This window comes from Dendropsophus ebraccatus, chromosome 3 (genome assembly GCF_027789765.1).
Source record: "Dendropsophus ebraccatus isolate aDenEbr1 chromosome 3, aDenEbr1.pat, whole genome shotgun sequence".
NCBI lineage: Eukaryota > Metazoa > Chordata > Amphibia > Anura > Hylidae > Dendropsophus > Dendropsophus ebraccatus.
Window position 1 is genome coordinate 160,333,364 of NC_091456.1, and position 26,785 is coordinate 160,360,148.

At 41.8% G+C, this 26,785-nt stretch overlaps 1 protein-coding gene across 3 annotated transcripts in view; it reads right to left on the reverse strand.

Annotated features, from left to right (window-relative positions):
* Positions 1–26,785, reverse strand: part of ERBIN (erbb2 interacting protein) — a 178,444-nt gene that overhangs the window by 118,025 nt on the left and 33,634 nt on the right. The gene's annotated exons all lie outside the window — the stretch shown is intronic.

Below are 26,785 nucleotides of genomic sequence, written 5' to 3' on the forward strand. Positions count from 1 at the left end.
GTATAGAATTCATGTATAATTTTTGAACAGGACAAGATATGATCCAACATACAGCCATACTATGGAAATGTGTATGGAGGCTAAGTGAGGTGGGGATAAAATGGTTACTGCCATGTTATCCAGATTTGCTATGTTGGAGTTTCGGGAAGAGAGATGATAACACTTATAGGAACTGTCATGGCTGCCAAATTGTTTGTAACTCTGTTTTCCCAGAAATATAGGACAACTAAAGAACATTCGCAAGACATATATATATATATATATATATATATATATATATATATATATATATATATATATGGTAGAATAACTACTTGAGGATACAAGGACAAACGAACGTTGACTACTATGCTGAAATATTTATGGATGACGGCTGTAAAAAGTGAGCAGCCAAAACGTAATAGCAAATCATTACCAATAAAGTGCATAAAAAATGTCACATTATGGGTCTACTTAAAAGACAAAGAAGAACATAAAGATGTATAATTACAGATGTGAGAGTACCAGGGATTACATATTAACCAGTAATAATGCACCAGGCAGGTCCGTGAGAAACCGCAAGGGACATATCCTGCTGTATAAAGCGTCAATGTCATACTATTCCAGTGTACCGGACTGTAAGCAGAGGTCAGGATGGGGCATCATTGGAGAATTACTCTAAGGATAAATACTGGAAATGGTGCCAAGCTTTACATTATAGTTTCTCTGTGTTCCATCCTCTCCTTCTTTTGGCTAAAAATATGTGAACCAAGCGATTGCCTAATGACAGGATGAAACTATGGCCCCATGGGCGTGATATCCATCATTCAACTCCAATATAATTAGAGGGGTTGTCCAGCAAAAATCTTTTTGTTTCAAATCAACTGGTTTCAGAAAGTTATATAGATTTATAATTTACTTCTATTTAAAAATCTGAAGTCTTTCCATACTTATCAGCTGCTGAATGTCCTGCAGTAAATGTTGTTTTCTTTTCAGTCTGACACAGTGCTCTCTACTGACATCTCTGTCCGAGACAGGAACTCTCCAAAGTAGTAGCAAATCCCCATAGAAAACCTCTCCTGCTCTGGACAGTTCCTGTCTCAGACAGAGGTGGCAGCAGAGAGCACAGTGTCAGACTGAAAAAACAAAAAACATTTTCTGTGGCACATACAGCAGTTCATAAGTACTGGAAGACTTGAAATTTTTAAATAGAAGTAAAATATAAATCTATCTAACTTTCTGAAACCAGTTGATTTGAAAGAAAAAGATTTTCATTGAAGTACCCCTTTAAGGGGGGTTGGAAACATATTCCTATGCCAAATCTTCATCTATGGTGGCAAGGAAAACTAAGGTGGGAGGTTCACTTTAGATTTCCTATATGCTTTTTTATATGCACCTAAGAAGGCTCCAATGAGTCCAAAGGTCCGGTGCAATTCACTTTTTCCATCACGGGAGATCATTTCCTGACATAAGTCAAACATGTACAACATGGCTATATATACACTGTAACTGAGACAGTGATAGACATATAGTTACCAGGCAGAGGCTGAACACAAACTCCAGTCTCAAAGATTACTGCTGGTCTCTTACCATCTATATGCACCAGTAATCCGCGTAATAGAGACAACGATTCACCGATGAAACGATCGGCTGATCATTCTTTAGGTCCAGACCTAAAATCATCGGTCAACGACTGACGATTAAAGGGGTACTCCAGCGTGGTAGCCCCCATGCTGGAGTACCCCTTTAAACAAACAGTTTACATTACCTGTCCAGGTGTTCTCCTGCTCTCTGCTTCCTCCCCCGTCCCGCGTCTGTAGCTTCAGAGTGGCCTGTCTGAGCTGATTGGCCATTCAATGGCCGAGGCGGTCCCGGACAGTGATTGGCTGAGACAGGCCGCTCTAAAGCTGCAGCCGCGGGACGGGGGAGGAAGCAGAGCGCAGAAGAAAACTGGAAAGTAGGACAGGTAATGTAAACTGTTTGGAAGAGGGCTGCACAGACATCGCTAATGATGTTCGTGACGCCCTTGCTTAAAGATTATCCGGCCGTGTAATAGGGGCAGTAAACGAGCGCCAATCTAGCAGATCGGTGCTTGTTTACAGTACTGATTTGGCCTTCATGGCCATGGCAGACCGTGTAATAGGACCATGAGGCCTAGGCCTTCAATGGGATTTATTAGGTGCAATGACTTCATAGCTGAATACTGATCAACAAATGAGGCCACTATGCAGGACTAGGTAACCGTGGTATGCGGCCATCAGCGCTGGAGCCAGGGAGGTGAGAGCATGTTATTTCTTTTATCTTCCCCAGCACTTGTGAAAAAAAGAGGTCTGCCGGGACTTCTCCTTTAAGTACTTATCAGCTGCTGTATGTCCTGAAGAAAGTCATGTAGGTTTTGAAATGCTGAATATTGCTCCCTAATACCACGTCTCTTTATGTTGGGAACTGTCAAGAGCATAAACTAGTAGGGACAACCTCTCCGGCTCTGGACAGTTCCTGACATAGACAGAGGTGGCAGCAGAGAGCACTGTTCAGATTGGAAAAATATGCCTCTTCCTGTAGCACATACATCAGCTGATAAGTACTGGAAGACATGAGTTTTATTTTATTTTTTTAGTAAAAGTAAATTACAAATCTGTATAGCTATCTGAGATCACTTTTTTCCCTCCAGAGTACCCCTTTAATTCCTAGAGATAGCTAGTTGCTAGTAATGTTCCTTTTTCTCAAACAGAATTCAAGTGAGCCGCCCCAATACAGAAAACTATTCATCTGATCAGCTGGAATCTACAAATCCAATACAGAAGTACAAATTAAATATTAATCTGAACTACTTGTGATGACGCATTCCTCTACTGTGAGAGAGAACAGGTGCTTCCTATAAAACTATACAAAAAATAAAAGAACGTACTGGCAGATGTTACGCTGACAGCCGCAAAATCAGCTAAAAGAGATGGCCATACACGAGATAAGTACCAGACATACCGTAAATGTCTCCAGGCTCAGTCACACAGCAGGGTCAGATGGTTTATGTTAGGTCTATGGTTAGACTGCACTTGGGGCTGAGGACGCCCATTTGTATACTTGTTATAGACTTCTACTAGGGGAAGTTAAAACTGGTGTTGTCAGTGTCAGTGACAGTGTGGTCATAGAATATAGAAGACAGTAGCTGACATGTAACCTGGAAACATAAACTGCTAGCGGCGACCCTATACACATGGGGGCGCCTACATAGTCTTAGGCCAGGTTCACACTATGTATGACACTGGCTGTTCTGTGAAGTTTATCCAGGCCGGTACTGCAGTACTAGCCGGATGAACTTCTTTTTTTTTTTTTTATGGGAAGCGGGTGCATTTGTGTATGCCTGAATTCCAATTGACCATAGCTGACAATGTAAAGTGCGTCCGGAGGCACACTTTAAATTGTCTGCATTGTTAGTTTTGTGCGTCCGCAATTCAATGAATAGCGGCCACATAAAAATGACATGTCAGCTTTCAGTACGGCCGTAAGGAATTCCGGACAAAGTGTATACACTCCCTCTGGAACTTCATAGTAATGAATGTGATAGGTAAATTCTTTAAATAGCGGCCGTACTGTGTCCATTGTTTAATGAATTTATACGTAGTGTGAATTTAGCCTAAAACTGTATAACTGTAATAAAACATAACATATTATAAAAGGAAATAAGAAAATTAAAGGGGTAGTTCAGCCCAAATTTTTTTTTTTTTTTTTTTTTTTTTCAAATTAACTGGAGCCTGAAAGTGCCAGATTTTACTAAAAAATCTCAAGTCTTCCAGTACTTATCAGCTGTTGTATGTCCTGCAGGAAGTGGTGTATTATTTCCAATTTGAAACAGTTCTCTTCGCTGCCACCTCTGTCCATGTCAGGAACTGTCCAGAGCAGTAGCAAATCCCCATAGGAAACCTCTACTGCTTTATACAGTTCCTGACATAGAAAGAGGTGACAGTAGAGAGCACTGTGTCAGACTGGAAAGAATACAGCATTTCCTGCAGTGCATACAGCAGCTGATAAGTACTGGAATACTGGAATTTTTTTTAAATAGAAGTAAATTACAAATCTATATCACTTTCTGACACCAGTTGATTTAAAAAACAAAAAAATTGCCAGACTTCACCTTTAAGTTATGTAAGACATTACAAACCCCCTCGGAGAACTACAGTATTAAATGAAAGACTAAAGAATAGCATAACACAATAATGGCCATCAGGTGCCAACCTGGCTACTAGCGGATCCAGAGACATCACTAAGTGCTAATAAAACTGAGGCCTACTGAACACAGATAAATAGATCCAACATCGACCTCAATGACAAAATCTATATGAGAATTGCATGGAGTCTGCCTGTGTAAAAGGCTGGATTTTTTTTTTTTTTTATAACTCAGAAAAAAAGCCAGAAGTAGGAAATGAAGAAAAGGTACTCCATCAAGAGTAAGAGTATGCATTTAACCTAACACCAGCTACATCCACGAACGACGACCCGAGCCCGCAATGCAGTAACAACCTTCAGAGACAAATTGGTTAAAAAAATTATAGTTATCTCTGTGTCCTTCTGGTATTTCCTGCCATTTCCATTAGCTCTATCTTATTTGCTCTGTACTATCCAATATAATTACCAGCCGGAGTGGTTTCTGCCAGACTGTCCTCACTCTGCGGGGGGACTGCAGTTCCTCAGCCCCCAATGTGCTGGTCTCTTTCATTAGTTCTCATTGTGCCATTGCCCTCCAGGATAAAGAGGCCATCGCCTGCTCTCAGCAGATGTGACAGGACGGTCGGGGGAAAGGCTGAGAGGGTTGGATGGTGGGTGACAACTATGTAGTATAGGCCAAAAGGAAAGGAAATTTCTCTTGTTGATGTTGCATTTACCCTGTATCCCCAGTGAAGAGGGTAACATTCCCTGTGTAAACCAGTAACTTATTTTGTTCCCAGTATTTGCAATGATTTACAGATTTCTTTATATGTAGTTAGTTACACGGCGTGTAGGAGCTAATAAGGGAAATGTAAAAGATATAATGTGCGTGTTAATTCAAGAGACAGCGTAATACATTTTCTAATATATCTTCACGGAGAAAGTCGAATCACTGTGTTTCTTTTTTCGTTAGTGCTTTAAATTCCCCAAAGGAAATATAGAAATAAAGCATAAATTTTAGGCTACCAATAAGGGGTGCTTAAAGGGACTCTGTCAGTATGTTTATGCTGTCTTATCTCATGGGAACATAAACTAGTGACAGAGAAGCTGAACAGAATGATGTATCACTTACATTGTTCTGTGCAGCTGATTTAGAGATATCCTCCAGAACAATAAGTAGTCCTTTCCATTATGAGCATGAGCCCAGTAGTCCTGGATATTCATGAGAAGCAGCAAGCTCCACCCACCAACTGCTGATTGGTAGTTATCTATCCATGCTGTGCATAGGCAGTCAACTGTCAATCAGCAACTGGAAGGTGGGGGAAGTGCTGCAGTGTAAAGCACATTCTCCTGCATATTAGGAGAACGGCTGAACAAAATGATGTAAGTAATACGCAGATCTCTTCAGAATTTATATCAATAGTCAATGCTGCCCTCATTTAAGGCAGCATAAACTTAATGACAAATTCTTTTGAAGAGTTTACCGTTCTATTATTGAGATCCTTGTATAAATTTTAAATTTTAAAAATGGCATGTATGTAAGTTATAAAGTTTTAAAGGGGTACTCTGAAGAGGAAAAAAAATTTAATCAACTGATGGCAAAAAGTTATACAGATTTGCAAATTGCTTCTATTTAAAAAATCTCCAGTCTTCCAGTACATATCAGCTGTTGTATGTCCTGCAGGAAGTGGTGTAGTCTCACAGTGCTCTCTGCTACCACCTCTGTCCATGTCAGGAACTGTCCACAGTAGTAGCAAATCCCCATAGAAAACGTCTCCTGCTCTGGACAGTTCCTGACATGGACAGAGGTGGCAGCAGAGAGCACTGTGACCGACTGGGAAGAATACACCACTTCCTGCAGGACATACAGCAGCTAATAGGTGCTGGAATACTTAAGAGGTTTAAATAGAAGTAATTTACAAATATGTATAACTAACTTTCTGACACCAGTTGACTTTTTTTCTCCAGAAAACCCCGTTAAGTCTCTATACATTACAATATGTAGATGATAATTTTTAGAATCAGAAATCCTGCTTTACATGTAGAAAACGTTTCACAACAGGTCATCAGTGGAGATTATTGGCATCCACAGCACAGAGAATGGCTTTACATGCAGTAGAAATAAAGCGATATGGCCAAGTTGGCCTGGCGGCAAGCACTGACTACCCAAATACTAGCACTTACATATAATACTTGTATTACATTATTTAATAAGCTTTGATATGTATTTGCCATACAAAATCAACCTGAAATTTATTATGGATGTGCACCAATTTTTGGAGTTAAAGGGGTACTCCGGCTGCTAAAAAAAAATCAATTGTGAAAATATCATTGTCACAAAATGGCTTCCTGGGGTAAACAGTCAATAGATAAGAAATAGCTTACTTAACTTCTTGGTGGGGGATTGAGGGGGGGGGGGGAAGATAGGGAAGGGGGGCAGATAGGTGATTGAAGCATATTACAGAGTTATATAACTTTGTAATGTGTTTCAATTACTGGGAAAAAGCTTTTCGCTGGAGTAGCCCTTTAAAGCAAATCTATAAACTACCCCCCAACCCCATAAATTCATGTCCTGTCCCGGGATCCAAATCTGTCCTGGTGCTGTCCTTTCTATAAAAATCCTGGAGGAGTAGGCCTATGACACCTCTCTGTTCTTCCTCCCCGCCCTCCAGGGGCATAGCTAAGAAGAAGAAGGGTGGGAAGGAAAAACTCAGAGGCATGGCAGGCCTAGGGCACAGACACTCTAGGCCCTGCCTCTTTGACACCGCTCCTCCAGAATAAAAGAGCATATTTAGGGAAGGGATGGTACCAGGACAGAGTTAGACCCCGGTACAGGACAGGAATTTATAACAACTACCTAATGGTACCAGTGATTTGGAAGGGGGGGGGGGGTATTAGCTTTAAGTATTGGTACACTACACATGTATGGCTGTCAGGTGTTAAAGAAAAAAAAGTATAAGCCATATATTTTTTTCATTTTAGTATATATACATCATATGACATCATTTTAGTATATATACGTCATATGACATCAACATTACATTTGGTCAATCGGTTATGTCATATAACCCAGATTTCCTATATAGGACGCAGCCATGCCTCCTCCACACAGAAGAGCGTTCTTCTCTCTATTCTTCTGAATGGCGTTCTGTACTGTTCTGCTGGGGAATATGAGGCGTCCTCTGTCAGGCGCTGACTTGATCACAGCTCGCAGAATATTCACACAGACTTTTCTCTCTTACCGAACGGCTGTGAACTCCCAATGAACCCGAGCCTGGAATACAGCTAGTTATCTCTTATTCTAACATGCATCTTTACAGTTCTGTTCCCCGGCTTTAAAGAAATGAATGGTCATATGACACTGCAAAGACATTTTTGGGATTCTTCTTCAACTAAAAGGACCTTTCACGCAGACAGACAGCTGCTGGCTATGAGCACCAATGGACTGTGTACGAGTAGATAGGTGCACACTGAAAAGGGCCCATAAGAATCCAATGCTCACTCATCGGCTGATCACTAGGACTTTTACACAGGACGGTAATCGGCCCATTCCGTCAAAAATTTAAGGTCTTAAAATTTACCCAACAACTCAAAAAAATCTTCTAGGCTGACAACCCGGTTCCTTACTGCATTGCTGAAGACCCCAAAAGACATTGCACCTATAAGACAACGTTCAATTAAAATGTTGATTTTATCAGGTCCCTCTATAAGTCTATGTCCATCATTGGTTAGATGCCCATATAGCTTCCCGCTGTAGATATTCATGTGTTATACACCTTAACTGGTACAGTAGAAGATAGCACTCTGTCCAGTTATTTCCCATACAATAGATAAGATGAATGCTTATTTATTTAGTGCAATTCAAGCAGGTACATAGACGACTTGTTTCAGCCTATGGCCTTCATCAGCTAATGATGACCATAGGCCGTAACACGTCCTCTATGTACCTGCTTGAATTGCACTAAAAAAATAAGCATTATTTACTTGGTGAATGCCAAGATTCATCTTTTCTATACACCTTACCTAGCCCCCCAGCCAAGTGAAGCATGCTACTAGACTCCAACCAGAAACAGCTTATTTTTAAAAGGTAATCTATCACCTAGAGTTTCTTTTACCAAAGTTTTTTGTTTCCAAAGTAATTTTTATTTAAGCTTTTGTAAATTAAGGGAGTTGCCATCTTGCCTGAGCTATTTTAAAGGGGTTATCCAGTGCTACAAAAATGGCCACTTTCTCTCTTGTCTCCAGGTCGGGTGCAGTTTGCTATTAAGCTCCATTTACTCCAGTGGAACTGAGCAGCAAAACCCCGCCCAAGGTGGAGACAAGAGCGGGGCTGTCTCTGGAAGAAAGCGGCCATGTTTTTGTAGCTCTGGATAACCCCTTTAACAGCATTTAGAGATATGCCTGACAGCAAGCCCCATGGACCATAGGACATAATAGACAGAACATGTCCTATTGAAACGAATGAGAATCATCAGTGACCTCTATAGAGGTCATTATACAGGGAGGAGTCATGAACAACAGCTATTGTGTGCACCCCTGTTATCTATATACTGATGTCACCTGCTGGGAAATGATCTGTGCAGAACAGGAAGTCTCAGCTTAGTTTTAGGCCTAGTGGCCAGAATGGAAACTGCAAGATTTCAGGATTATTTAAAAATAGTAAAAATAAAAATCAGGAAAAAAAAAAAAATCACCAAAATTTCCTTTAACATAAAAACTTGATTTAACCAATATGTCATTTTCTAGTAAGACAAAGAAATCCATAGTATAATCCAACATTTTTAAACATTTGCCATCAAAGTGGGAACAAGCTCAGGCAATAGCATAGAAATAATCAGGTCATTTTATGTGCATAGACACCTTTAAGCTAAAAAGTAACTGCATCCTTCTGATTTTGACAGCATCCGCCGATAGTGTGACACCTATAGAGAAAGTCATTATATTCTTTCCAATTTATCCTCTCAGGGAGGGGGGAACCGAGATCAGACAGGTTGGGTTTTTACCCAATATGCTGCTTCTTCTGAGATAAGTGGCTGCTAGTAATTTCTAGTATAACTTATCTTCTTCTCTGGAAAAGGCATGTCAAGCATGCCTGAGCTGAAAGGGTATGCTATATAATAGGGAAGGCAGCAATGGTCAGCTGCAGGCAAAATGTCCTATATAGCCAAGAAAAATGGCACGGTTAATATTTCATGTGACTATATATACATCTAGCTATAGATACAGCTCGCAATAATATACACCATAGTATATATTAGTTAATATACCTGATGTATGAGCCGAGCTCCTTTAAGACTGGAATTTACAATGTGGATGTGAGCAGAGCCTAGGAAAGCTTCATCTGCTCCTAAAACATGAGCACCTTATACCGCCTCTCATTCATTGCAGTGAAGAGGCTCAATAAACACCGGGTCAAGACTGGATTACAAGGGTGGGAACTGGATTACAGGGCGGGAGGTTTTGAGGAAAAAACACATAACACAGTACAAGACAGATTGCAGCTGGTAAAGGAATCAGACAGCAGAGCGCCTGACGTAACTGGTGCTACTTGCAGGGAACATGCCAAGGGATGTTTGGCTGTAACCTACATACTGTACGCCTGCAGCTAGTATCATATCTGGAAAAATGAATGCAGCCCTACAGCTACAGCACTATAGGGGGGGATGGGGGGGACCGTGCACATGTTAAATCCAAAAATGTATTTTGATTTATGATATTAAATAAATATATACAGACATACACGGATTCCTAGAAGTGCTTCTGTGAAATAAGATTTACGTCGTTTTTTTTTTTTTTTTTCTTCCCTTCAGGGGGTTATTTTGTGCTGTAACACTACCATCAAATGTAAACTTGGCATACCAGTACATTATTTTTTTTTTTTTACATGTAGCCTTAGTCCATCACTGGTTTATATTGCCATGAGGCGACTATAGTAGTAATCTATGTTGGATAATTGTAGGGGTAAAACTTTGATGAACCAACTTTTGGGATAGGCTATTTTTAATGTTTGACTGTGGATGTTTTAAACATTAAAAAGACCAAAAGAGATACTCACCTACCCTGATCCCCTGCAGCTGACATTCCCCATTCCATCATCATTTCTTGTTGGTCACCTGTGAGACACCTGTTCAGCCAATCATTGGCCACAGTGGTGTCCCACACCTTAGTGACTGGCTGAGTGGGTAGTTCTTGTGGGGACAACGCATCACAGGAACCACAGGAGACAACTGGGTACTAGAAGCCATCAAAAAAGCAGCAATGGATCAGGGTAGGCAAGTATTGTCCCAGCTAAATATACAGGAATTTCTGTTACTGGGCAATGTGTACTTAATGGGGTCCAGTCCCTGGATTTCCCCAACAATTAGAAGGACAATTGGGCTATGAGTGTATATATTATACATATATATATATATATATATATATATATATATATACACACACACACACACACACATATACAGTACATACAGTGGTACCTTGGATTACGAGCATAATTTGTTCTGGGACTTTGCTTGTAATAATCCAAATGAGTTTTTTTTTATTCTGAATACCATGTAAAAACAATGAAACAAACATTTAGAAACAGCTGAATATGTGATATTATAAGTTACTGTACAGTAATGGAGAGGATGGGAAACACAAGGGCGGACAGACTGCAGGGAGCATGAAGGAATGAGAAGGGCAGATGTGGGCACATACATGCAGCACTCCCTGTCCGGGGAGAGAGGGGTTACAGCTATGGAGAGATTACCCCCACACTCCTGTCCCCTGATGTAAGCCGCAGCCTGAAGTGGATCTGCTATGATTTGGAAGGTGAGGGAGACTTCCTGGGTGAGAGTACAGGGCTGTAGACCACCCTGTGCAGACCATGCCCCTCCTCCACTCTCCCTCTCCCTCCCACCCAGCACAGGGAGTTCTTAAACCAAAGCAATGCTCTTACACCAAGTTATAGTTTTGAAAAACTGTGAGCTCTTCTTGCAAAATGCTCTCAATCCAAGTTACCACTGTATATATATATTTGTCTGACTCACCTAGACAATTCCCCTTTATGGCACCCTGATGCACAGATAGCAACTCACCACCTCCAAAATGTTGAGCAAAATCCTCCAGGACAACAGGCAAAAAAAAAACAAAACAATTTCTGCATAATTTTTTTACACATTAAAATTTGTTCTAAACATGGCTAGTATACTTTATAATAATGTCGGCCGTTCGCACAAACATAGATTCTTTCAAAGATTCACCCTGTGTGTGATCTAAAAAATTAACACAATAACGATTTTTCTAACGATTTGTCTAAACACTGATAGTTATAAAAACCAAATCGTTAAACGATCGATTGGGCGAATTATCGATTTGTGTAAACGGACCATAAGTAATAGCTGATCACTAAGGGCCTGAGCCCTGAAACTCCTATCATCACTAGGATGGGACTCCGGAGATCCGACCTCTGTTACCTATCCTGTGGCTAGATCATGGACTCATTACTAGTTATATCATCAAATCAAGGCAGTAATTGCATTGTGTAAAATATTTCTTACAACCCCAGGCTTGAAATGAGAGAATAATGTAAAGTAACATACATGAAGGATGATGCATACAGACAAGCCATGGAAGAGGTGCTAACAGATGACTAGGGCTGTTTAGCAAGTGACACAAGGGGATGAGTAATAATGACGCTGACCGCGATACGACACAAGAAACACCTCAGCTAGGAGTTACTGCATGACTACACCAAAGATACAGAGGTGGAGCAGCAACTTTATACACACAAGTCAGGACTTTGACCCTCTGCCTCAAATATTTGTACATCCACCATGACTATGCAGCAAAGAACTGTATGGGTACTGCTCGACCAGTCACTAGTATTCCATTACACATAGACATGGAAGGGGAGCGAGTCACCATTACTAAGGTCTTGGTTTTTTATGTTTGTTGAGATTCTATATACATAATACATCACACTATCATGTGGACTAAGTGGGCGCTGGGAAACAGGATTGCTCACTACGTTCCATATAAAAAAAAAAAATAAAAAAAAAATAAAAAAAAAAATATATATATATATATATATATATATATATAGTGATCTATGTTGTTACTGTATCAAGTTAGTGGTATAAGAAAAGAGATTGACCTTTATGGTATTGATCTGGGTCCTTAGGTCACTGTACCATTATATTATGTATGAGTTAAAGGGAATGTGTCACCTAAAATTTCTTTTACTGATCAGAGTCAGATATTAAAACATGTTCTTTAATTCCAATCTGTTTCTATTTTCTGACTCCCATTTTTATTTATGTTGATATTTGTTCATTTTTATGGGGGGTGCCATATTACCTGGGCTGTTTTTAACAGCATTTAGTGACATGCTTTACAGCAAGACTCATGGACATAGATGACAACAAAGTCTGTCACCTTGAGATGAATGTAAAACATAATTGAGCGTGCTCTGTGACCTTTGAAAAGTTCATTCCACAGGGAGCTGCTGTTGTCACATGTCACTGCAATCCTGTACAGATCACTTAACACCACAGACACAACAGGAAGTCTCAGCTTAGTTTTAGCCCCAGTGGTGAGAATGAAAACTGCAAGATTTCAAGATTATTTTATAATATAGATAGAAAACTGTATAGTTAGAATAAATGTCTCAAAAAATTTCTTAAATATATTTAACATGAAAACATTTAAACAATAAGTCTATTTATGATGACACAACATTTCTCCAAAGAATGGGTGCTAGGTGCTAAAGTTCTACAACGTTCTAGAAGATAATTTTTTACAAATAAAAGAGTCCACGACACCAGCCTGCCTCTTCCGTGCACAGAAGGCTCAACTCCAAGTCTACAATGAAGAAATAGATAATCCAGCAACAAAGGAGTAAGCAAAAAAGTCCATTTACTGAAGTTCACCATGACATAAAACAGAGTAAAAACACAGCGTTTACGCATTTCAGTTAGATGCCTTGAACATATCACGTGTGTTGTGATCAAGGCATTTAGCCGAAACGCAAAAATGTTGGGTTTTCATGCTGTTTTATGTTTTATTGGTGGACTTCAATAACAGGAAACGGTTTTGCTCACTCTGTGGCTGTATTATATATTTTTTCCAAAGTCACTTGATAGGTTGCTGTTATTGGCGTAACTACTGTCCATACTGTCGGTAGTAGTCATGGCTCCCCATCTGGGACCGGATGTTCTTCCTTTTGTATATATGAAGACGCTCGGTAAGGACTATGCTGCTGGGGTACAATAGCCTTGTTTAAGAGACTGAGATGCCAAAACGTAGCTTTTCTGGCCAAGACAGACTGATGATCTATCCATCAAGATAAGTCACCAGTCAATGATCGTTCCCCAGACATATCTCCAAAGGATAGTGTGAGACATTGTGCAAATAGCCTAAATGTGCGGTAACACTTTACTTTTTTTAATTGCAACAACTGTTCATTTTTATGATCCAAATATATTAATAGTATACTGGTTGATATGCATTATATGTGTGTGTGTATACACAGATTAGATAAATACACATCCATTTATACATACTAAGGGCCCTATTCCACGGAACGATTATCGTTCGCATAATCTTTAATGATAAACGATCCAAACGACCGCTATTACCAAAGACCTAAATTGTTCACCCATTTACATGGAAAGATAATCGTAACTTATGATCGTTTTTGCGGTCGTCTTGTCGTCGCTATTGCGTTTGTCACTACTGCGAACGATTTGCAAACGAACAACGATAAAAATAGGTCCAGGTCTTATTAAACGATCAACGATTTCTCGTTCGGTCGTTAGTCGTTAACTGCTATTCAAAACGAACGATTATCGTTAAGATGCGAACGATTGAACGATAATCTGAACGATAATCGTCCGGTGGAATAGGGCCCTAAGAGTATAAGCGAGTGGCAAACATACTTGTTCTTGACCATAAATTTTTATTGAACATGCTGGTCAGATCCCGTAACACAACTATTGCAAAAATGTTCTCCCCGGAGTAAAACCTTTCGCTTGTTTGAAAATAACTATTACAGGCATGTGATCCATAGAGTTGTCCTTAAGTTCTTCTGCCCTAAATCTCTAGATCTTCCTCAATATACCCAAACAGGAAGAGATCTATCGATCAAGGCTGGTAGGGCGAGAAGTACAGTAGCTGCCAGGAACTACCCAGATAACACATGGTTCTTGCAGTAAGAATGTGATTTCAGGTTGTCTCCATGTTGTCCTAACAAATGTGTTAAAGTAGACTCACCCTATAAACAAAGGTGTTTGACAATGAGGGACCTGACCACTAGGACCCCCCAAAAAGACTGTGACATTTGGCTTACTTCAATCCTGGATCTCACTTGAATTATATTATTGAAATATAGTGTTGAGTGGACTTGCCAAACTGTTCGGGTTCAGCAACGTTCTTCTAACCCGAACGCTCAACATTTGACTCCCGGCGCCTAGAGAGGATGGATGCAGCCCTAGGGCGACCAAGAAAATATGAATATAGCCTATGGCTATATCCATGTCTTCCAGGACTCCCTAGGGTGACTTTCAACTTCTGTAGCCACCAGGAGTCAAGTGCTCGGGTTTGAAGAACCGAAGATCCGATAAACACTATTGAAAGAACTGTAGGAAGATGTCTGCCCCATGATCACTACTGTGTTTACCATATCTCTAATTCTGCACATTCCAACACCGGTTCATATACATATCTATGAATACAGTAACCAGTCCTCCCTTTCTGTGCATCTACGTCGGGTTATGTGCTCCTTTAAATCCATAGTGTGAAACCGATTCATGACTCTGTGTAAAGGGAATTCTACATGAGTACATCTACTCGGCAGCTTTTATGAATGGTACAGATGTAAGGGATCGTAGACATCATTCTGACAGTTTAATGCTGGCTCGCAGCAATTTTTTCCCAGTCCCTCTGAACCCTTGACATGGGCTCCTGATCCCCTGTCAGTCACTCTGCCCCCCTCCACAAATAAATATATAATGGCTTTCAGTCTCATTATGTTACATACAGACATGGACCATCTGCCAAGCAGACATGATCTGTTTCCCTGACATTATCTCATTACACTTCACAAGACTAATGTTGCCGCTTAAATCTCATCGCTTCAGCCAATTTATAAACATTAAACCTTGGCTCGGATTCAGGCCTTCCAAATACCTGGTCGAGAAAACAGCAGAATGGGAAAGAATGCAACAATGACAATGCCACAGGGATCAGGGAGGCCCGCTGGAAAAGCATGGCGGCCAAAGCGTAAGTAATACATAAGAGCGGATAGGGGCTTAGTGCTGCACCTGTCACTAATACACAGAGAGGCCGCCGCGAGAGGCAATATGTCTACACAGCAAGCATCATACAATATGCAGCCAGAAACAGACACAATACATGTCTAGAAAAGCATAAAAGTGCAAAGCAAGAGAAAAAAAATGAATTTGTACACAATCACAGTAATATCACCTTCTAGGCGCTGGGCCATGGCTTGGAAGCCAACCAGTGATTTTTCTAAAAGGGTCCGCACAACTGGTTATTAGTGGTGACGTTGGTAGGAAATGTACATAGAAAATTACCCACCGATTTGCTTCTTGCGTGTTTAAGAGTTCAACTGAACAGACGCATGGGAAGTCTTATAATCCTTATAACACAGATTTACACCAGGTATATAACAATTGTTTGGCCATCAGCTATCTCTCCAGTGCGGCCCCCGTCCTCCCCATCCTTGACATTTAGCAAGGCCAAGCATTCCTGTGTTCTTTATGGGAAGGAAAGGGGTAGGATGCAGTGACAGTGCTCTTGTCATGGCTTATCTCTCCCAAAACAAAGGGGTTGGGTAGGCTGTTAATTAGATAATTTTTTTTTTTAACAATTAGAACTTGATACTGATACATGTTCCTATTTTATAGTTTGTTTCTATTTTCTGATTGTAGTTTTTCAAATCCAAGACATATTTTACCTTAAAGGGGTTATCCAGGATTAGAAAAACATGGCCGCTTTCTTCCTAAAACAGCACAACTTTTATCTCCAGTTTGGGTGTGGTTTTGCGACTTCATCCGCCGCGTGACCGACACCGGGACCCCCGACGGAAGGCATTTCCCCCCCCCCCCCCCAAGTTGTGATGATGCCAGGACTCGGAGGGAAATGCCTGTCCCGGCTGATGGACAATCAGCCAATCAGTGACTGCAGCAGCGTCCCACCCCAGTCACTGACTGGCTGAGGGGCCATTTAATCAACTGGGTTGTGACATCCCCGAAACCAGCGGGAGTCCCAGAGTGGCGATCCAGCGCTGAAGAAGCACAACGAGAGGCGAGTTGAGATTCTCTTTCAAATCCAACCAGTGTGAATGGGGTCTAAGACCCCAAATCAGCAACGGCAGAAACTGCAACATGATACGTCACGTATTTTATAATGGTTTTCGTTTGTATTTAAAGCCGATTTCCATTCCATTTGTAGACCTAGAAACCTGATCCTCGACAGCAGTAAATCAACTAGAGCAGAGAATAGTGATATTGAGTTAGCGCCTGGAAGGATGATGAATGCCCAACATGAACACTGCAGACACAGCAGAGCTCAGAAAACACCAGCTACGGAAATCAATGCTAATTTCTTTTTTTTTTTCTCTTTACTTCTGTCTGTTTGTTATGCAGCGGCAACCAGAGCCGGTGTATACAAGAGACAAAGGGAAAGACAACATAAACCTGATATGTCCTCTGATCATAATGGCACGAACAAGTGGCCACCTGTCTGTTCCCACAGAAAAGGGGTGTCAAACTCGCAGCCCTCCAACTCCAACAACCCTTCGGCTGTGCAGGCATGATGGGAATTGTAGTTTTGCAACAACTGGAGGGCAGCGAGTTTGACACCTGTGCCATAGAACCAGGGCCAGTACAGCACGGGGCTTACCCGGGCAAGTGCCAGGGCCCCAGCTTTACCAGGTGACCAGAGAGAGAGGGGGGCCCAGTGTTCAGATGTTCAGCCTGATCACTGTGGTGCAGGGTGAGCAGTTGGGCATCAGAAGAAAGAGCAGAACCTGTAAGCATCCTGCAGAGAGGATGTGATGAAGGACCTGATCACATGACCAGCAGGACCTCAATACTGCAGTATGGAGATCAGCCAGGCAGAGAGGAAGAGGAAGAAGACTGGGCTGTAAGTGCTGTGTGTGTGTGTGTGTGTGTGTGTGTGTGTGTGTGTGTGTGTGTGTGTGTGTGTGTTTCAGTAATGTGTCAACCATTAATGTGTGTCTGTCAGTCAGTAAGTGTGTCAGTAGTTAGTAATGTGTCAGTCAGTGAGTGTGTGTGTGTGTCAGTAGGTATTGTGTATGTCATTTAGTGTCTCGGTCGTTAAGTGTGTGTCAGTAAGTGTGTGTGTGTGTGTTAGTAAGTGTCTGTGTCAGTAATGTGTGTTTGTGTATGTTAATGGTTTTTCATGTGATAGTGCATAGTGGATGGATGAGGGGCCCACTGAGGCTCTGTCACTCAAGGTCCCACAAAAACATGGAGGCGGCCCTGCATAGAACTTCTAATCCTACAAAAGGACGACATAAAACAGTGCCAAAACCTAGCTTAACAGCATTGCCGAATGTGTGCATGGCCACCAGGCCAGATCAATAAATGCAGATTTCCACCGGCTAATAAACCTTCTCCTGAGGCCTCTACTACCATTTCGATGTTTCTGCTTCACTTACCCCTGGAAGATAAAGCAAGGCAATCATTGTAACTTGGTCTGTAAATATTTTAAGGTTTACATTATTACGGATTCATTTGTTTTCTACCGGTTACGTGTAGCTCCACCGTTCCTTGTAAATTATACATAAACCTGCTTAAATGGAGATTTCATTACAGCAGAATGAGCCCTAAGAGACAAGCCACGGGTGCTTCAGGTTGTCATCTCTACAGAAACCTGCACTATATAAACTACTGCCACTCGTAAAAAGGACACTCTTCCCCGGCTTACACCGTGTCAGGATGGAAGGCTAGGATAAAACTGCAGGGTAGCTAAATATTCCTTCTAAATGAATTGCAATTTTTTTTCCCCGAGAAACTTAAAGGGGGTTAACAAGAGGTCTTTCCGTAAGCATAAGAAATTCAGCGGGGCTAGCTTACCGCTACATCTTTATCGGATACGCTTTACTTGGCACCTGACAGACTCCAAGAACCTGAAAAGCTGGAGAAATGAACCAGGGAAATGTAGGACAAGCAGAGTATCGAAGAAACATAGAAGTAATTATTTCTAATGACTCGAAGAAGCTACAATATATACATCCATACCAATCAACTACAGCCATCCACATCACATGTCCATAGCGCCAAAAGTGGGTCTGGTCATTGAGGTTGTCCGTCTTACATCCAAACCAATTTTTACTTCCGTATGACCCGATTTTACTAAAATGGTGGTTGATACCAATCAGATATGTCACTAGAGGCCCTAGGGGACTCTGATGATGATGTTGGGTACCCTATTAATGTTCAGTATAGATAGTCCTAGACTAGTTTCATGAGTAGACTAGTAGGCATGAGAAGGCAACTCTCCGATGGTTCACTATTTTATTAGTCCTAAACGTACTTGCTCTTTGCTGCCACCTATTGGAGGCAGTACTAGTTCTACTTAGAGATGAGTGCAACATGCTCGAGTCCAGTCATTCGGTATTTGAATACCGGTGGCTGTAGAAGTTGGATGCTACCTTAGGGAGTCCGGGAAAACATATCCACGCTAGACTGCATCCAACTTCTTCAGCCACCGGTATTCAAATATCGAAAGATCGGACTCCAGCATACTCGAGTTGCGCTCATCTCTAGTCCTAAAGAAAAGTGGTTCAGGATTATATATATATATATATATATATATATATATATATACACATACATATATAATATAATATATATATATACATATATATATATATATCACACACATATACATACACCCATATAAAGTCCCAGTGCCCGACGTAGTATGGATATCTACCAGACGCCTTCTGCCAGAAAACAAATGTTTTCACCCGTACAGACCTTTATGTTAATAGATCTGTACCACATTATACTTCACAAAGAACAGATTGTGCTGTAATTATACCCATACTCTGAATATGTAATGGAAGGAAAGCTAACAAAAAAACATTTCTTCAAGCAAAGGTTAGGCTCTGTTTGAGGCTTTATTCACACGTCTGCATTTCTGTCCACAATTGGAGACAGTAATTAGGACCCTTGCAGTACAATATCCCCATTCACACGTCGGTATGTGTGTATGGGACCGTGATCCGTGCCGCAAAAAAAAAAAAAAAAGTGGACAGGTCCTAGCGTGGACCCGTAATTGTGGCACATATTACTTACTGTCTTCTGAGCAGTGTTCTGTGAATTGCAGAGCCCTATGGAAGCACAGCCATGGTGTGGTCCACAATTACGGGCTGCACTACAGACATGTGAATGAAGCCTGAGTATCTTGTTGGAGATCGAGAAGCTCTCCTGATGTTTATATCAAACAAAAGGCTATGACTATATGCAATGGTATATGGATACAGCTGCAATATTTGTCTACTGAATTCAACAGTAAAAAAAAAACAAAATCTAACAAAACACAACAATCACTGAGCTTAGGGAGATCAGCACAAAAAACATACAATGGAGTACTCATTTAAGAGTCTTCACTGATTGCCCCCTACAAAATTTGAATATGCAAAGAAGGGGTCCGTGGAGCCTCAGTTGCAGGGCTCAAAATACGGGAATAGCCAGATATCCCTCTCTCCAGAGAAGGAAGCCTGTTGCCAAGGGGTGCCTCCCAGTGGGGAGAGCACCAAACCACCCTGATACATAGTCCCTCAGGTCCTCACTCTGTTGCGAGCTTTGGGACCTAAATAGGGAAAAACCAGAGTGGCCCCTTATAGTCAAAGTCTAACTCCGTTGCGAGTGTAACAACATAAGACAAGGGTTACCAAGGCAGGCATCCATCCACAGACATCTGTTTTGGGGTATTTGCCTCTCGTCAGTGTGGAGCAGGATTCTGGCTACTGGGGGCAATGAAAAATAAACCAACAAAACACAACAATCACTGAGCTCAGGGAGATCAGTGAAAAAAATCCAATGGAGTACTCATTTAAGAGTCTCCACTATCTATCTATCTAGTAGGGGGAAGGTCCATTCTGCTGTGCTATACAGATAAAAGCTATGCACATACATATCACACTGACAAAGGCCTCTTTTAGCCTCTGTCAGGTGAAGAGTAGCCTAGGGATACATTTAATGTATACACCAAGAGCTATTCCGGGCCCATACACCAAACACAGGTCTCGAACGCAGAAGGCTGAACGTAGCTCTTCTCTATCTGACCTGCTGATACACGCTTCTGGAAACTACTGAACTGTTTATAATGTGAACTTCACCTACTCGTGTTATTTGCTAGGCTTAACCTATGGCTTGGTTAAATAGTTGCATTAGATATGTCATCGTATATAGAGTACTACAGCATGGCACACATAAAAAATATTGGTCTTAAACTTGGTGCTCTCCAGTTGTTGTAGAAATGGTAAGGGAAAAACCATAAGGGATATGCCTAAAGGCCCTATTAGATGAAACGATTATTGGCTGTGAAACGAAAAATTCCATCCACGGCTTCAATAAAATTATGGTAGCTTTATTGGGTCGTCACAAAAAAAGAAAACAAAAAAAAAAAATTATAAAAGATAAAAACACGCCAAGGCCCTATTAGATGAAACGATTATTGGCTGTACTTGGCCATTTCGGCCGATAACTGTTTGGTGTAATAGGACATGTCAAAAGATCCCGATCAGACGACATGCACAATGTCAGCTGAACATGATCTTTCAACGTGATGAAACAGCACAACCATATCAGTGACAATCTGCTGCGTATTGCCCCATGTAATAGAAGCCGCGCAGTTGACTCTAATGGGCAGCCCAAACGATCTGAAGGTTGTCTGGGCAGCCCATCCTGCTGCACCAAGCTCTTCCCCACTCGCAATCTGTACCAAACCCTTCCTAATGCCCCCTACCATTACAGGTACCTCTTCCATTCAAAAACAGGCAAGCTGAGAATATCAGACATTGGCTGTCACCTACAGATACCTCTGTGTCTAGGTTTAGGGGAAAATATTCTTATCTATTCAATGCAATGGTCAGGGGCGGAACTACCGCCATAGCAACCGTAGCGGTTGCTATGGGGCCCGCCGCATCAAGGGGCCCGGGCCCGGCCAGCTGGTCATCTCTCCCCGGTTTACCTAACCGGGGAGAAACCGTCTGCAGCCTGCATTCAAACTTAGGATGGGGCCCGGACGCATCTCTAAGTTGCCGCCTCCAATCTCCTGACGGCACAGCTCCCAACTGTCCCGGATCAAGCGGGACAGTCCCGATTTCGGGGTTCTGTCCCGCTGTTTTGGAACAGCCCCAATGTGTCCCGCAATATGCTGCAGGCAAGTTAATATCATTAGACCATCATGGCCCAGTCTCCACCAATCACTGAAGGTGGATGTGCTGGTCATGTGATGGTCAGCAACCAATCAGTACATTGGGTCTCCTGGCGCGGTAAGTTTCAGCAGCCGCCACCAGGACCCCTCAGAGACTGACCCAGATGGACGTTACCCCCAAGAGCAGCTCCAGAAGCCTGTCCGGGACCTCCAGAGTCACCCAGCAGACAGTCCGAGCTGATGGTAAGTAACCCCCTCCTGCCCTGGTAATTAAGGTTCACAGATGACACAAACGCAGGGTCCCGGCTGTCAGACAGGGACCCGCCTCACCTGTCAGCACAGGAGCCGCGCTTCAGTGCTGACAGATAACCCTAAACGCTGTGGCCAGCACGGCTCCAGCATTTATAGGGTTACAGAGAGATGATTCTCTCTGTATCTGGGAGAATCCTCTCTGTTCACTATGGGGGCTGAGAGAGAGAGAGAGACAGGGGTCCGGGAGAGGTCACACTGTGTGGTCCCAGCGGCACTCGGGAGCTTACCGGCATCCTGACTCCACTGGGGGGGTCAGCATCACACTGCTGTCTGACTGCTATGGATTCTGTGTAGGTATACAGCAGGGTGTATATATGTCTGCATTCTGTGTAGGTATACAGCAGTGGGTATATATGTCTGCATTCTGTGTAGGTATACAGCAGTGGATATATATGTCTGCATTCTGTGTAGGTATACAGCAGGGTGTATATATATGTCTGCATTCTGTGTAGGTATACAGCAGTGGGTATATATGTCTGCATTCTGTGTAGGTATACAGCAGTGGGTATATATGTCTGCATTCTGTGTAGGTATACAGCAGGGTGTATATATATGTCTGCATTCTGTGTAGGTATACAGCAGTGGGTATATATGTCTGCATTCTGTGTAGGTATACAGCAGGGTGTATATATATGTCTGCATTCTGTGTAGGTATACAGCAGTGGGTATATATGTCTGCATTCTGTGTAGGTATACAGCAGGGTGTATATATATGTCTGCATTCTGTGTAGGTATACAGCAGTGGGTATATATGTCTGAATTCTGTGTAGGTATACAGCAGTGGGTGTATATGTCTGCATTCTGTGTAGGTATACAGCCGTGTATTATATACTTATTATCCTCCTGTATGAGTGTGTATATATCCCCCCCCATTCTGTGTAGGTATACAGCTGTGTATTATATACTTATATACACACTCATACAGGAGGGGGATAATATCTCCATTCTGTGTAGGTATACAGCAGTGTATTATATACTTATTACCACCCTGTATGAGTGTGTATATATCCCCATTCTGTGTAGGTATACAGCAGTGTATTATATACTTATTATCCTCCTGTATGAGTGTGTATATATCCCCATTCTGTGTAGGTATACAGCAGTGTATTATATACTTATTACCACCCTGTATGAGTGTGTATATATCCCCATTCTGTGTAGGTATACAGCAGTGTATTATATACTTACTATCCTTCTCCTGTATGAGTGTGTATATATCTCCCCATTCTGTGTAGGTATACAGCAGTGTATTATATACTTATTATCCTCCTGTATGAGTGTGTATATATCTCCCCATTCTGTGTAGGTATACAGCAGTGTATTATATACTTATTATCCTCCTGTATGAGTGTGTATATATCCCCATTCTGTGTAGGTATACAGCAGTGTATTATATACTTATTACCACCCTGTATGAGTGTGTATATATCCCCATTCTGTGTAGGTATACAGCAGTGTATTATATACTTATTATCCTCCTGTATGAGTGTGTATAAATCCCCATTCTGTGTAGGTATACAGCAGTGTATTATATACTTATTATCCCCCTCTATGAGTGTATATATATCCCCATTCTGTGTAGGTATACAGCAGTGTATTATATACTTATTACCACCCTGTATGAGTGTATATATATCCCCATTCTGTGTAGGTATACAGCACTGTATTATATACTTATTATACAGTCACGGTATTGTTCAGATCTGGTGTGGCTGTGTGCTTTAAATGTGCATTGTCTGAAGCTGTTGCCTACCAATCCTGTGACAAGAATCGCTACAGACAATATGCAGATAGTGTAAGCAGAAAAAAAAATTCAGACACTGCATGTGGCCGAAACCACACGTCCATTTTCCCCCCAGTAGCCGGGAGGGGGGCTCCATTGGAAGGTTTGCTATGGGGCCCCGCCATCTCTAGTTACGCCCCTGGCAATGGTCAAACTTCAGCTAAATGTAATGAAGTAGAAGTAAAGGTCTATAAAATATACAGTTCAGTCTCTGATGTTTGTCTGTGAATGTGGTCAGAATGCAGAACAGTGAAGAACATATTTGCTAAACATGTGAATGAAACTGTAGCAACAAGTTGTCGGCACGAGAAGCAAACACTGAACAAAAAGTCAATGGTAAGAAACAAAGAGTATGAGGAGATGGGGGAATTGTCCCGAGAGAGTGGCTAGATTTCCATCACGACTGCAGGGACAAGGCAGATGCCTAAACACTAGATCTAATGTAAGTATGTCAGCCATTTGTTTTTTCCTTCCAGTCTGACACAGTGCTCTCTGCTGCCACCACTGTCTATGTCAGGAACTGTCCAGAGCAGTAGAAAATCCCTACAGAATCGGCGCTTATTTTCGGAGCCTATAACACGGCTCAATAAGAGTTAGCAATGTCCGTGCAGCCCTTGCCCTAAACTGTATACATTACCTCTCCACACTCCCTGTGTTCTTCTGCCCTCTGCTCGGTTCCTGGAGCCACCGCTGTAGCTTCAGAACGGTCTCTGAACTGAAAAGCTGCTCAGCCAATCACTGGCCTGGACCGCCGCAGCCAGTGATTGGCTAAGCAGCCTGTTAGTTAAGAGACTGTTCTGAAGCTACAGCGGTGGCTCCAGGAACCGAGCAGAGGGCAGAAGAACACAAGGAGCGTGGAGAGGTAATGTATGCGGTTTTTTTTTTTTTTTTTTACACAGTCATCAGCCACACATTGCTATTACACGTAGCGATGTGCTGTCGGCAGCCAACGGTTTTAGGGGAAACGATCAGCTGATTATTTTTATCGGTTAATCGTTGTCTTTATTACATGGAGAAATAATCAGCCTGATTCAGCCATATATCTCTCCATATAATAGGGCCCTTAGTTTAGTACTATTTAGAATACCATGAATGTGAAATGAATAGAAGATATTCCAACACAATAATAACCACCAAATATATATCTCTAATCAAAATCAAACATCATTAGGCAGTAGGGAAATAAAAATAATCACATACTAAGCAGAATCTCTAATATATACGGCCCTTAGGTCTGGCACAGACTTAAAGGGGTTGTCCGGGCTTAGAAAAGCTTGGCTACGTTTGTCCAGAAACAGCACCACCCTTGTCCTCAGTTTGGGTGTGGGTTTTGCAGCTCAATTCCATTGAAGTTAAACTGTAATTCCACACACAACCCGAGGAGAGGGGTGGCGCTATTTTGGCAAGAAAGTAGCTGTACTTTTTCTAATCTTGGATATTTTCTTCAACTTCTTAACCTCATATTTTAATAAAAATCTATTCATATAATAGCATTATAGAAATAACATTAAAGAACAGATCAGGATATCAGGATCAGTAGTCAAAAAAAAAATTTGAATCAATATAAAAATGAGTGTTTAATTATTAAGGTGTCGGTTTAATATACGGCACAAAGGTTCACATATTATATCTCTAAGTAAATATTGCTATTACCTAAACTGAGGAAAGGTTAGGGAGGTCACCGGCAGACAGAGAGACTCGTACGTACGGTAAATTCTGTCTGCTGGTCTAGAAATAGGTTAGACGACATCTGCCTGGCTCATGGATACTAAAAATAAGACTTACAGCAACAGTCTTAGGACAGAGAAAATATATTTAGAAAACAAGGAAAGCAGAGATCCTGCTTAAGTGGCTAGAACAGAAGTAAATAACGGCCATAATTCTATTGGCAAGCCAACAACATGTAAAATGGACTCTTAAATCAGCGCTTCTAAGACTATGAGGTGCCCCCCCCCCAGTACTCAGGGAGCAGACGTGACAATAACCTGAACCACCCTTTGTCTGGCTTCTTTATACAGAATTTACTATTTCATGGTTATTTAAAGGGAACCTTCAAGTAAATTGAAAAGCGACGCTAAAAGGGGTAATCCGGCAAAATAAGATTTAAATCAACTGATGTTGAAAAGTTGTATAGATCTGTAAATAACGTCTATTTAAAAATAATAACCCTTCAAGTACTGATCAGCTGCTGTATGTCCTGCAAGAACTGGTATATTCTTTCCATTCTGACACAGTTCTCTCTGCTGCCACCTCTGTCCATGTCAGGAACTGCCCAGAGCAGGAGACGTTTTCTATGGGGATTTGTTACTGTTATGGACAGTTCCTGACATGGGCAGAGATGGCAGCAGAGAGTACCACATCAGACTGGAAAGAATTCACCACTTCCTTCAGGACATACCAGTAGGGCTTTGTAACAGCTGAGGATAGGCCTACAATGTTGTGGTCTGGTCACATAGAACTTATCTCCAGCCCATACAAGTCCAATCTCCAGCCCATGCAAGTCCAATCTCCAGCCCATGCAAGTCCAATCTCCAGCCCATGCAAGTCCAATCTCCAGCCCATGCAAGTCCAATCTCCAGCCCATGCAAGTCCAATCTCCAGCCCATGCAAGTCCAATCTCCAGCCCATGCAAGTCCAATCTCCAGCCCATACAAGTCCAATCTCCAGCCCATGCAAGTCCAATCTCCAGCCCATGCAAGTCCAATCTCCAGCCCATACAAGTCCAATCTCCAGCCCATGCAAGTCCAATCTCCAGCCCATACAAGTCCAATCTCCAGCCCATGCAAGTCCAATCTCCAGCCCATACAAGTCCAATCTCCAGCCCATGCAAGTCCAATCTCCAGCCCATACAGTCCAATCTCCAGCCCATACAAGTCCAATCTCCAGCCCATACAAGTCCAATCTCCAGGCAATACAAGTCCAATCTCCAGCCCAAACAACATTATGAGCAAACCTTCCCGTAACTATAAGGTTCATGGTTTCCACTTGCTGCATGCCTCAAATGGGAAGCAGTGTAATGTCTACATAGGGCATATCGAAACTACATTTTACCCAATTTTCATATATGTGTTCTATCCTTCCTACAGTAGAAGGTACCAATATGGAAAAAAACTTGACTGATCTATTACAATTGGTCCCATTGGCAATCAC